We start from the raw sequence: 13462 nt of genomic DNA, 5'->3' as shown, positions 1-13462 counted from the left end.
GGAAGACCTGTAAAAAGACCCCTACATGACTTCCACTAATTTAATTGATTATATGTCTAATTTAACCTTAAAACTTTAACATTACAGTGCAAATGCAAAAAGAATGTACAGTGATATATTACTACTCACAAAATATAAAAAAAGGAAACGCATTTTCTCTGGTGTGCAGTAGGTATTTTGTGCAGCACAATGTCCATTTTACATTCCCAAGTATTTCCTTCCAAGACTGGGCATTGCCCCTTGAAATGCTTGTTAGTTGTCTAACTTTGTATTAATACCTTTGTTTGCCAAACACAAATGTAAAGATTTTAAATTTAATCTCTCAAAATGGCATCCAGCTTTCTCTATTTCTATTATTTATTAAGAAATGATTTCTGGCACTAGGCGGTTTGACTCAGTGGATAGAGAGTCACAGACTGAAGGGTCTCAGGTTCGATTCTGGTTAAGGGCAGGTACCTCAGTTGCAGGCTCAATACCCTGCCCTTGTTGGGGCATGTGCAGAAGGCAACCAATCAATGTGTCTCTCTCACATCGATGTTCCTCTCTCTCCCTCTCCCTTCCTCTCTCTGAAATGAATAAAAACATTTTTAAAAAAGAAATGATTTCTGAAGAGTAAATTATAAACTACTCTGTTATTTTATAAAACTTTCATGTACATTGCACTAAAACTCAACAAATATAGCTTTTCTTTTTAATTCAGGGGAAATACTTAAGGCTTTAAAAATTATTGCTAAGGGCTAGGGCAGTGGTCAGCAAACTCATTAGTCAACAGAGCCAAGTATCAACAGTATAACGATTGAAATTTCTTTTGAGAGCCAAATTTTTTAAACTTAAACTTCTTCTAACGCCACTTCTTCAAAATAGACTCGCCCAGGCCGTGGTAATTTGTAGAAGAGCCACACTCAAGGGGCCAAAGAGCTGCATGTGGCTCGCGAGCCGCAGTTTGCCGACCACGGGGCTAGGGGATTGAGAAAAAAAGAAAAAAGAGAGAAAAAACTCATGGACAACAGTGTGAGGATTGTGGAGGGAGGGGGTTGGGGAGAGGTGGAGGAGCTTATAGGGGGGATAAATGGTGATAGGAGACTTGACTTGGGGTGGTGAACACACAATACAGTGTACAGATGATGTGTTGTGGAATTGTGCACCTGAAATCTGTATAATTTTGTGAACCAGTGTCACCCCAATAAATTCAATAAAAAGGAAAAAACATTATTGCTAAAAATCCACTGATAGGGTGGCCCAAACACTATAAAATATTTTCTAAAGAGTACTATCAATTCTAGAATAAAAAAAAAAAACTTAACCAAGAAATCAGATAAATTAATTTGTCTTTTTAAAAAAAATTACAATAAAATAAGTCCTATCTAAAATATACTGCAAGCATGGGAACTTAAGAATGTTGGTTCCTGCCGGAACAGCATCTATATTCCACCATGTCTGTGTCTAAATCTTGAAGGTCTGAATGTCCTTTGTTTTCCTCTAGTGGTCATATTGTGGATTTCTTCTCTGTATCAAAATATTTACCTCTGCTTTTGTATAATAAATATTGGCATAAGATTAAAAAATAAAATATACTGCAACTTCTAAAGATGGTTTATTTCAATACATACAATAGCAGATCCAAAACTCCTTACTGACATTCAAAATATTTGTCTTCATAACAAATTTTGAAATTTTCTCCCATAATACACTTCCCACAAGATTTTGGAATTCTTTATCTCCCTAAATTAGGCTTACAACTAGTAAGTGGTGAAAGGGTTGGTTTTCACTGGGCGAGAAAAATTCAAGTTCGTTCTTGCAGCCTGGCATGAAGAACTAGCTCAGACTGTACAGTGAGTGCCATAATATTCAAGATCTAAGTCAGCCCTAGTGAACTCAAGGATCCTCAGTGAGAATGTTTCTAGACCTTTTACTACTGTTGCCTATCAAGGCTAAGCTTTCTTGTAGAGTAAAAAGAAAAAAAATTATTCATTTTGACATGTTGTCTTCTTACTGGCTACAACTGAGTAAATATGCCTTATATTCAACCTACAATATGGCCTCTTTAAAATAACGTTTCTTTAAAGCAAATCACAGTATATTTCAAATACTTTCCTCCCAAATCTATACTATAATTACTGTGCTTATATTGACAATATTTCAAACAAAAGGATAATATGAGCTATGCAGTATCAATCTAAAAGGTCTTATTTTAGAGTATCTTCCAATTAACATTTTTAAGTGAAAGATATGATTCATAATCCATGATTGCTATCAAATATGGAGCTACAATGGTCCCCAAGTTTGACTCACCATATTATGCAAATAAAAACTGAATTATCTTTAGAAGGGGCAGAACAACTGCTTTGACATAAAATTTGACTATCCACTTAAGAGATTTTTTTTTTGTCACAATTTTTATTTAGCCATTAAATGACTACTTTTCCCTGTTCCTCCTATTGAAACAAAGGTTATCCAATTTTAAGACCTCAAAGTGTTTGTTTACCTGGTAGGCAGTTATTTGTAGATTAAATTTATACATGGGATTAACACCAATGGCAAAATGTATGATGCATGGGTCTGAGGTATATATTCAAATTCCAGCTCTGACCCACAATAATGTAATTTTGAGCAAGTTATCCTTTCTAAACCTGTTTTATTATCTAGAAAACGAAGACAAAACCGATCTACAAGGTTGTTGTGAGAATTTAATAATATTGAACCCATTAGTGCTTGAAATAATATTAAGGTCTGACAAATATTTCTCTTTCCCCCATTTTGTTTTCCCTGTGAAATTGTTTCAACCACAGGTTAGGACACAAAGTTTAATTGCTGATGACACAGTGAAGCATCCTGGATTTTGTTGAGCTGAAATAAGCCTTTTCTAGAAAGGCAATACCTTTCTTACCTCATTCCCACACACTTAGGGTTTTTATGCAGGTAATATACGTGTTTGTGTTTTCAAGATAGCCAAAGAACCCACAAAAACAGAAAATGTTCAACTTTACAACTTTATTTAAAAGAAATTTGTAATTTAAACATCACAACTATATAAATTAAAGTTGGTTAGGATTAAGGGGACCTGGCTCAGGAGGTCTCAGGATCTTTTCCTGAACTGAGGTACATAGGAGGTAAGGAAAAATAGAGCAAAGCCCCCAACTGCTTCTCCCCAAGACTCTTTCTTCCACCTTCCCTTACAACATATGTCAACAACCTCCCACCTCTTGAACTGCGCTCCAAATGGGCAAGGCGCCCCAGCAGAGCCACATCCTGGGCTCCATCCCCATTCATCGAGATACTACTTACAAGGTTCCAATGTAGGGCCTGCCTTTAGAGTCCACAGGCATTCCTTTTCTGCGAGCCCTCCCACTCACCACACTTGTTTAACCACTTTCTGCCAGCCCCTCACCCACTGTACTCACCACTTCTAATACAGAACGTTATTCATCACGTGAGAACAGTTTCATGCAGATAGATGGATTTGGTGTTACCAATTCACACTACCTCATCCCAGCTAAGTACCATTTCTTTTATCCATTTCCCCCACATCTGATACATTCTGCAAATTTACTCCTCTTTCCTTAAACTCAAAACTTTTGCCTTTGCCCTGCCATATGTCCTTGCTATCTTCTCAGTGAAGATTGTAGACATCTGTTCTGAGTCCTTTCATCTACCCTACTCTCCTGTCCTCTAATTTCACATTACTATTACTTATTCTGTAGACAATTGGCGAACAGAGGACCCTCACAAATGACAGCAGATGCAGAGGAAAGAATGGAGAAAGGGAGGTTAAGAGTGCTACACACTTCCACTTGGTATTGTTTGAATCTTTAAAAAATGATTTCCCAATACTTATTCCCATTGTACCCCTGAAACCTATATAATTTTATTAACCACTATCACCCCAATAAATTCAATTTAAAAAAAGGAAAAAGTTATTTCTCTCTCCACTCCCCAAATAATTTGATTTTTCTCATCACCTGCAGAGATCAGAATGTCAAATGCTGAAAACAATCACATCAATGGTCTTGCTTATTCTTTTTCTCACACAGCCCTCTAATGGGATAAGACATGGTTGACCTCCACCTGTCTCTGGAACCTGATTCCCTTTGGTTCCCATCATTCTACTCTGCCCGCGTGCTCTAGTATTTAGTCAGCAAATGTTTACGGAGTGCCCAGCTTGTTTTAAATGCTATGCTAAAGGCCTAAAATAAATCAGTGAACAGAGAAACAAATAACGTAAGATTCCTGGGCCCCACCCCACACTCAAGTGTGGGACCATGATATGAGGGACTAGTGCCTCTTTAGTCTTAGTATGTTGAGATTTGATTTGTAAGGCTACTTTCTTCCATAGAAAATACAGTACTTTGCAATAGCCTAAGGCAGTATGGAAAGAACATGTACCTGCCACAATGTTTACATGTTAATTTTTTTACTGTGGTAAACTATACAGACAAGAGTTACCATTTTTAAGTGTACAGTTCAGTGGCATTAAATTCACATGGCTGGGCGACTCTTACCACTATCCAGCTCCAGAACTTTTTCATCATCCCAAACTGAAATTCTGTGCCCATTAACTCATTTTTAACCAAGAATGATTTTCATGGTGAAGATACATGGCTCCACCCCCATTAGCTCCTCTTGCTTTGCTTCCTGGCTAGCATTCCAGGGTTCACCATTGCAACCAACCTCCACTTCCCGTCTCCTCTCTTCCTGTCACACCTGGGAGGCAAAACTCCACTCTTGGTTGAAGTGATGTCCTGCCACCTCTGTTTCCTTCCTACAGCTGAATGGTGCTGGCAGAAAACCATGCACTAACATGTTGACTGATTTCACCTTAAATTCAGACCCAAGCCACAGCCAGGCATTCAAAAATGCCCAGCAATCCTACCTCGGTTTCCAGTGTCCTGCTGTCCCAGGTGAGGTGTCCTTCTCACATCAAGCCATCCCACCCCTTCTTCCTTTAAGTTGCTAGCCTTGCCCCAGACTTCACTAAGAAAACAGAAACCATATATTCTACTTGCAATTCATAAACCCTGCATTTGTGTCCACATTCTCTGCCTTCTCTCTTGCTATACTGCAAGTCTTCTTGCTCCCACCAAAGGCAGACCCTCCTCTTGTGTTTTGAATTCTTTCTCACCTTCCCAAGAATTCTGCTCAGTGGTTGAATGTCGACCTATGAACCAGGAGGTCAAGGTTTGATTCCCCCGGGGCCCATGCACTGGTTGCGGACTCAATCCCGTGTGGGGCGTGCAGGAGGCAGCCGAATCAGTGGTTCTCTCATCATTGATGTTTCTCTCTCCCTCTCCCTTCCTCTCTGAAATCAATAAAAATATATATTAAAAGAAAAAAGAAGTCTGCTCTTTTGGTAGTCTTATCTCTCTTCTGTCTTAGTCTCTCCCTCCTGGCTATTCTCATTAGCCTATTTGAATATACTCTCCTATTTCCCATCAATGTTTTTAAAGATCTTTGACCTCACTTCTCTCCCCAATCACTGCTGTGCTTCACTTTTACAACAAAACTTCCTCAACAAGCGGTCCTCATTCACTTCCCACTCTCGATGTGATCCAATCCGGCTTCCAACCCCATATGACACTGAAGCTACTTGTCAAAACAGCCACCTCCACGTGGCCAAATCCAAACGGATATTTCTCTATCCTCATGGTTTAACTTCTCGGCAGCATTCGGCAGAGGGATCAGCCCCTTTCTTGAAAAGGGTAACTCACTCTCCCACTTTAATGGCCGAACCTTTTCAGTCTCCTTTAGCCACTGCAAGTGTTTTATAGCTTGACCTTAAGGCCTTTATGATCACAAATAATCTCAACCAGTTCCATGACATACTGTACCATGTGTATGCTAGTGAGTCCCAAAATTTATGTCTGCTCCTCTCAGCTCAACTTGAGTATGCACTGCCTACTTGACTTTTCACTTGGATGTCTCACAAATATTTAAAAACATTACAAGTTCTGCACAGAATTCTTGTCTCCCCCACTCCCACCCAACCTGTTCCTCTTCCAGTCTTCAACCAGCAAATGTCACCATCAGCCCCCAAGGCTTAGGCCAGAATCATGAAGGCATCCTTGATTCCTCTCTCCCTCCACAGCCAACCCATCCAGTAAATACTTCTGATTCCACCCCCAAAATATCTGAACCCAACATCTACTCTGCTCCATCTCCAGTACTAAGATACCATCAACCAAGAGCTATTCCAGTAGCCTCCCTGCTTCCTCTCTTGCTTCACACAGAAGCCAGTGATGTTTAAAAATGAAAACACATCACTGCCCCAATGAAAGCCCTTCAAAAGCTGCTCATTCTCATTAAAATAAAATCCCCAACCCCCTGTTCTGCCTCACACAAGGCCCTGTAGGATCTCTCCACCACCATCTTACTCCTCCTGCTCCTCTCTAACACCCATGACCATTGGGCCTTTCCAGTCTTGGCACTGGTTCCCGGGCAGGAATGTCTTCCCAGCTTCCACGCGGCCAGCACAAGCTCATACTTCAAGTCCCAACTCAGTGTCACCTCTTCAAAGGGACGCTCCTTGACTCCTACTGGCCAGTCATTTCCCATAACGCACTCCTTTAGATTCACCAGCTTATTAACTTCCAATAATTTTTCTTAATCTGTGATTATCTTGTTTGTTTACTTATTTCCTGTTTTCCCCACTGTACTGTAAATTCCCTGAGGGCAGAGATCCTGTCTGTCTTGAATTCCACTAAAGGCTACTTTAGAATAAAGAAGCTACTGTGTCCCTCTCAGCAGGTTTATTTTAGATTTCCCTTCCTTTCAAGCTTACTTGGATTTTAGTCAAAGAATATAATTACTTTGGCATTTACCATGAAAAACAAGGGGAGAAAAGCCACAGAGGCAAAGACCAGAGCTCCACCACCCACTGGTCTAGACTGCACACAGGTATTCAATAGCGGCTCCTTACACACATTTTAAAATGTGGGCATATAATTTTTACATCAAGAAGTCAAAGTCCTCAACCATTTCCCCTAGCAATTACTAAACACAACAGTGATTTGAGAATAAAGAAAGGAAAGCACAAAGTAAGTATGAGGTCCTCAATCCAGAGAAGTTCATGATTTCATCACTGACTTGGTTCTCATTTTGGTCAGGCTGGCCAGTCATTGCTGGTGGTTCTTCCTGACCTGCTGTGACCTGATGCGGACTCTTCTTATCAGGCTCCTGTTTAGAATAACTTCCCCATCCTACTTCCCCAACCAAAACCCAAAAGACAAAATTCAAAATTCAGAAAAAAACACACCCTTTCTTCCAAGGATTTATCTTTAGGCTTTTACTAGTACTTTAGGATCTTTTCTAACCTATTCCTAATTTATCAATCCCACATTCAACTCTATTTTTGTTGCATAATTGTCTTGAGTAAGCTAGCTGCCCCATCTAGACCTAGAAGTCTGTTTGTTAACTTCTCACTAGAATGACAGGCTTTTAAAAATGTACTGAGATTTTAAAATCACAGGATACCTAAGCCACCTTTCTGTAAGGAAAGTTTTGACACTTTGATAAATGGCAGCTACAGGAGAAAAATTAAAATGAGAATGATGCAATAAACTGCTGAAACTCAGAATGATATGGACCAAGCCTCGTGGTCCAACTAAAGAGCCAGCAGCCAGGGCAGTGCGGTACACACTGGTCACTGGAGAGCTTTGTCCTAACACTGACCCTGACCTATTCAGATGCAGGAGGTCCTGGGTGGGCCAGAATTCCAAAATTGGAGAGAGTTAGGGGTATCAAGAAGTTGGAAATTGAAGAGTCAGCTTAAAACTCAGATTATTTAACCCATTTGGACCTTTGGGAAAGAAACCAATGGCCCTAACAAATGAAGAGGTGATGTTGCAAATCTCTTTAAAAACATCTCCCCAGTGGATTCTATTCCCTCCCCCCCCCCATACACACACACCAGTGGATTCTATTGCTCAGATTTGGACACCATAGGTGCAGAGCCAAGAATATTGGCTTTTTTGAACCCAATGTCATTTTTACCTGGTAAATAGAGAATAAGACCATTATTGCTGGGCTGATAGGATAAACAGGAATTAAATAAAGCACCAAGCCCAGCTCTCGGGATGCTATACCGTATAGTGAATGTTTTTTTAAACATAGGGACACACTGGCTGCCACTATGTTACTTTTATCCACTGGAAATTAACTATCTACGTCCCATCTCTGTGGACTCCTAAAGAGAGCACAGCTTGGCAGACTTTCTTCCTCCCCCCAATCACCTTTCCATAACGATGTACACGAAGCTCAGTCCTGTCCCTCTCGGCGTGGGGCTACCGCGGGACGGACTCGCAATGGATGCTTTGAAGCAAACAGCTCAGGGAGCGAGTCAGGGGCCTGAGAAGCCTCATACTGGCGAGAAAGAGACTCCCTACAACACAGGGAGTCTTGTTTGCTTGTTCTTGTTTTTAATATTTCTATTGATTTTAGAGAGAGAGAGAGAGAGGAAGGTTGTTCTAAGACGCTCAATTTGCTGCCGATGTGAATAGCTCATTTAAAAGCCAACAAGAAGTTCAAATCCCTGGAACCCAGTGCCTACCCACAATCTGATACGCAGATAAATGTCTCTCCGGGTTTATTGTAAAATACCACCAACTAAAAAAATGAAACCAACGCAGAGTCGCTACGGAGAACCCGGTCGCTGGGAGGCCGCGGCCACGGCCTGGGCAGCTTTCTGCGGCCGTAACCGGGCCTGCCTCGCTCTCCGCCTTCACCGGCCGCGGAGGGACAGGCTCACCGCCCGGCGAGCCAGGCCGCGGAGACCGAGCGTCCGGTCCAGGCCGCACGGAGGCCGGGGCCCCTCGCCCGCTGTCGGCCCGGGGAGCGGGCTCGGGGAGGGACCCCGGCGGCCGCCGGGCCGCGCGCAGCCCTTCGCACACGGTGGGGTGAAGCCGGCGGCCTTGGGGCCCGGGGACCCGGGGGCCCGGGGAGGGGCAGCCACGCAGGCCCGGCCCAGCGGCAGCTTCCAGCCCCCGGAGCGCGGCTGCCCCTCGCCCCGAACCCTCGGCCCCGGGCCGGCGAGGTGCCCACCGAGGGCGCCGCCCGCGCCGCCGGGGAAGATGGCGCCCGCGGAGCAACTGCGCCACCAGCCCTGGCGACCGGCCAGGCCCAGCGCCATCTTAGCACCTCCAACCGCCGCCGCCGCCCCGCGCCAGACCCCGCGCTCGGGGCGACTCGGGGGGCCGAACCGCATCGGCCCGCAGAGCGCCGCCAGCCTCCCCGCTCCGGCCGCCGCGGTCCCCGCAGGAGGCGCCCGGCCGGGCCGCGGGTCCAAGCCGCCGCGGGCTGGTGGGGCCGGCGCGGTGCTGGCGGTGCTCGGGGCCGGCGGGGAAGGGCCGGCGGCAGGCGCGGGCCGAGAAGCGGGCCGGGGGCCGGGGGCCGGGCGGGCGGCCCGAGCTCTCCCAGCGCCGCCGGCCGGCTCCGCGCCGCGGCCGCCCGCACCGGCGGCGAGAGGAAGCCGCGGTGGAAAACGACCCTTCCCCGCCGCCGCCCTCTCCCTCCCCCTGCCGAGGCGCGGGGTCCATTTTGCGGAGAAGAAAGAAAATGCGGTTCACACCCAAGCGCTTCCGAGAGAGAAGGGAGCCGCGGGGGGAGCCGAGGGGAGGAGATTGGGAGCCGATTTTCCTTCCCGCCGCCGTCACCAGCCCTCCCTGCCCGGCCCCGCGCCGTCCTCCCGCGCCCGCCGCGCCCGCCTTCCCGCGCCCGGCGGCTCGGGGGGCGGAAAGCACTCACACTCGCGCACACGACTAATTTTAAACCGGCTCAATCAATGAGTCATTAAAGGCTTCCCTCCCCTCTGCGCCCCGCCGCCAACCGCCACGCCACCCCCTTCCCGGGCTCTCCCTCTCCCCGCTCCAGAAATTTGCATCCGCGGGGAAAAAAAAAAAAAAAAGGCGCCGGGCCCCCCCACTCCGCCGCGGCGCCCCCGGCCCGGCCCCGCCGCCGGCCCGCGCCCCCGCCCGAGACACTGAACTTGGTCTTCCCGGGCCCGGGCGGCGCTGGGAAAGGCATCAACACTCGGCTCCCCTGTCCTCCGTGTCCATTAAACATCCACCCACCACCACCATCACCCACCCACAAACCCACCCCCCCCCAAAAAAAAAACACAGCCTTAGCCAATAGCTCTCTGGGCTGAAACCTAATATCCTGGTTTTGGCAACTCGGTGTTTAATTTGCTCCTCTTTCTTTTCTGTCTGCTGGAGAGCGATCCCCAGGCCCCCCTCCCGCGCCGGTCCCCTCCCCGAAGGGAAGAGGCAGAGGAAGGAGGTTGTGTGGTTTTTTTTTTCTCTCCTTGAAATTTTTATCACAAAATTATAATACACTCAAAGGGAAACTCACCGTCATGAAAAAGCAGTGCCTTGTCAACGGGGTTTCTGCGCCATCGCACCAGGGGCGGCGGCGGCGGCGGCGGCGGCGGGCGCGGGGCGCGGGGCGCGGGCGCGGGAGCTCCCGGCCGAGCGGCGCCGGCCACACGCGCTCCGCTCTCTCTCTCTCGCTCACCCCCGCGCCGGGCGGCGGGCGCCCGCTCCCCGCGCCCGCCCGGCCTTCATGCTCTGCGCCCGGGCAAACGCTCGCCTGCTCGTCTACCTCCAAACTTCGGTTCTCGCCTAGCAAAAAAAAAAAAAAAAATGTGAAGATTAGGATTTTTTTAATTAAAAAAAATTTTTAATCGAGCTCCAAAGATGTTAATTCCTGTTTCCTTTGGGATTTTTTTGCTAACTTCAGAAATGTACTGGTTTATTTGGCCCTTTAAAAAAATTAAAATCTACAACATAACGTGCTATTCTCTGCAGGCGCCCTGCACACACACACACACACACACACACACACACACACACACGTTCACTCGTTTTAGCTTGGCGGGGGGGGGGGTGGGGTAAAAACAAAAAAAAAATATTTGTTTAGAACTCCAATTAGAACAAGCCCAATAAATACTTTTTTGCATATGCTTTTTTACAAAACTAAAACGTCACTTTTATGTTATTTGGCAAATAACCCATTCATCCTAACTTTTAAATGTACTAAGCTTTCTTTTGCAACATCCTCTTTCCATTCCGAAATGCTGTAAAACCTTGTCTATGAAACCTGTGTGTCAACAGTAAACAGAAAAAACAAAACTTGAGTGGCCAAGATGAAGGTGTAGAACTAAGTCGCTCTCAAAACATCCAACTCCCTTCTCTTTATATGTAGATATCCTTTATCACCACATTTGTGGAACTTTCATTACATAATCCCCCAACCTTTTGAGTGTAATTAACGCCCATTTTAAATCTCGCATCTCGTTGTTGAGAGTCCCCATAAACCATCTAGCACACTGAGAGCATTTAAGTTAGTGTTAACTATGATAGTGTGGATTGGGGGAGGATGCCTTTGTGGTCTAGATTAACTGCATTTATTTTTCCTGTAAATTCCCACGAAAATACAGTCGGGGGTTTGTTGTTGTCTTTTAGTTTAAATAAACATCAAGGATAAAGGATGAGTTGCATAAGCATGTGATTAAGATTTTTAAAAATACATAAGCCCCAGAAATGTTTCAAAATTATTTTAAATTACTTTGTACATACAGCAATGAGGTCCTGCAATAAACAGACTGTTCAAAGCCATGTTCCCCAAATATTTAGTGAGTTCTAAAGAAAATTATCCCTAGATTTAAATTATTTACATGAAATTATTGTTTGGTTTCTCTATTCCCTTAGCATTAAAAAAGGCAATGGTAGCACATCTTGCTTGCTTATATAAGGATACTGTAACTATACTATTTTGTACAAATTAAATGTCAAGGTTAGCATACAATGTTGTCATATGCAAGTCAGAACATCTTAAAACAAAACCAAGCCATATCTTGTTCTAGTAACTGCCATTCTGTCCTTTACAATGTATGTGCTGTATTTAAACTTTCCTTACAAATACATTCAGTGATTTTGTATCACATAGTATCACTGAGGTGTTTTCTCACGTGTTTCACAGCCAGCCAAGGCCTTCCTGGAACAGTAGTCTTTGCATAAATTATCATATTTCTCTACACTTGACAGTTGGACCAACCAGTTTTCTAATTGGCTAGGGAAATTTCTAAACATATTTTAAAGTGCCTTTGGATTGGTTGGAATTTAATTATAATGCCCATTTTGAAGAATTACATATCAAAAGAGTCCATTATTCATTGCAATTAGGACCCACCAAGCAAGTTTTACAGCTGTTGCTCCATAGTCTAATGAAATATTAATGGATTTCAGAAAGCTATTCTCCTAAGTCAGCCAAAACCCCAAAGAAACACAAATCTGACTTTGAAAGATCACCAAACAAAACTGAATTCATTTACCCATAGAGTATGGATATTGCAGGCTTTTTAAAGAATGACATTTTCTGAGAGCCTACTGCCTCCTATATACTTACATACATTATTGACTGAATCTCCATGAAAACCTATACTAGTAGAATAAGGCTTAGTTATCCTGATTTTGCAGATGAGGCTCCTAATGATTTTAGTAATTTGCCTGGACTCATCAGTCTAGTTAGGGCTGGTGGGGGAAACCCAGGTCAGGTAGATTCTAAACCTCATCCCTCTCTTCCAGCCCTGAAAAGGACTTGGAGACAAGCAGTCCTTGCTGTTTGGAAATAAACAGGGCTCAGTGCTGGGGCCGAGGCAGAGGGACAGCCCTCCACGCCGTGAAGGCCTACTTTGAGAATGCCAGTTGTCAAATCTAATTTTACATTTTGGGGGGTTGCAAAATACTGGGACAGCAGTGGGGAGAATTTCAGGTTCACCAGGCACCACCAAAACAGAAATCATTTAATATTAAAGAGACAATAAACAACTGTTTCATTTTTCCCATGTGATTGAAAAACATTTTAAACAAGGAATATGCCTTTGTATGTAAAATTTAAGTTATGGTTTATATAGACAGGATTTGGGTTATCTAAATGTAAGATTAGGAAACTTTTTAAGAGGAATGTTCTTTTTTTTTGTTAATCCTCACCCAAGGTTATTTTTCAATTGATTTTTAGAGAAAGTGAAAGGGAAGGGAGAGAGACAGAGAGAAACATGTGAGAGACACACAGACTGGTTGCCTCCCGCACACGCCCCCCAGACAAGGCCAGGGGATCAGGGATGGAGCCTGCAACCAAGGTACATGCCCTTGACTGGAATCAAACCCAGAACCCTTTAGTCCACGGGCAGATGCTCCAACAACTGAGCCATACTGGCTAGGGCAAGAGGAACATTCTTAAAATGGCTTACCTATATGCAAATTACCTTAATCTATTGACTACAATTTAATTATGTACAATTAAATGGTCACTCCTATGGTTCCCACCTGCATAGGTGACCTAGAAAGAAGGGCAACTGGACACAGAAAAAAAAAAAAAAAAAAAGAGGATGTAATTATAGTTTAAATGTTCTAGCAGGCGTCTGGGCCTCCACATAAACAGGTCCAATGTCCACATAACAATTAAAAGTGAA

General features: G+C 44.5%; 1 protein-coding gene across 1 annotated transcript in view; it reads right to left on the bottom strand.

Moving 5' to 3' along the window:
* Positions 1–10533, bottom strand: part of BICRAL (BICRA like chromatin remodeling complex associated protein) — an 81895-nt gene extending 71362 nt beyond the window's left edge. The window contains exon 1 of the mRNA XM_054721803.1: positions 10342–10533. The gene's annotated coding sequence lies outside the window, so the exon portion shown is untranslated. The remainder of the gene's footprint in view (positions 1–10341) is intronic.
* Positions 10534–13462: the final 2929 nt, after the last annotated feature.

This window comes from Eptesicus fuscus, chromosome 10 (genome assembly GCF_027574615.1).
Source record: "Eptesicus fuscus isolate TK198812 chromosome 10, DD_ASM_mEF_20220401, whole genome shotgun sequence".
Taxonomy (NCBI): Eukaryota; Metazoa; Chordata; class Mammalia; order Chiroptera; family Vespertilionidae; genus Eptesicus; species Eptesicus fuscus.
The sequence above is the reverse complement of the archived record's forward strand: the minus strand, read 5'-3'. Positions and strand labels throughout refer to the sequence as shown.